This window comes from Sinocyclocheilus anshuiensis, unplaced genomic scaffold, assembly GCF_001515605.1.
Source record: "Sinocyclocheilus anshuiensis isolate Anshui unplaced genomic scaffold, SAMN03320099.WGS_v1.1 scaffold1455, whole genome shotgun sequence".
NCBI lineage: Eukaryota > Metazoa > Chordata > Actinopteri > Cypriniformes > Cyprinidae > Sinocyclocheilus > Sinocyclocheilus anshuiensis.
This window is the reverse complement of record NW_015541012.1, coordinates 811,428-811,847: the sequence shown is the minus strand read 5'-3', so window position 1 is coordinate 811,847 and position 420 is coordinate 811,428.

Sequence of the window (420 nt, the reverse complement as noted above, 5' to 3'; positions counted from 1 at the left end):
AGGACAGACAGTGAGTTCATGAACGGCCTCCATGGCCGTGGCAGGACAGACAGTGAGTTCATGAGCGGCCTCCATGGTCTTGACTGGACAGATAGAGTGTTCATGAGTGGATGCCACCTCTGGAGGTTCTGCAGCGGACGCCCCCTCTGGAGACACTGGAGCAGATTCGTGGACAGGAGAGGCCTCTGAGGCCGATTCGTGGACAGGAGAGGCCTCTGGGGCAGACTCGTGGACAGAAGAGGCCTCTGGGGCAGACTCATGGACAGGAGAGGCCTCTGGAGCGCAGTGTGCAGCCCATATGCTCAAAATCACAACTGCCATTGCGGGCGATGCAGTAGACAGTGGGAAGCCTGGCGGGCTTGAGAGCGTAGGGACCACTGGAATGTCAGCCGCTCGCACTGACATCAGTGGTGGGTCTAT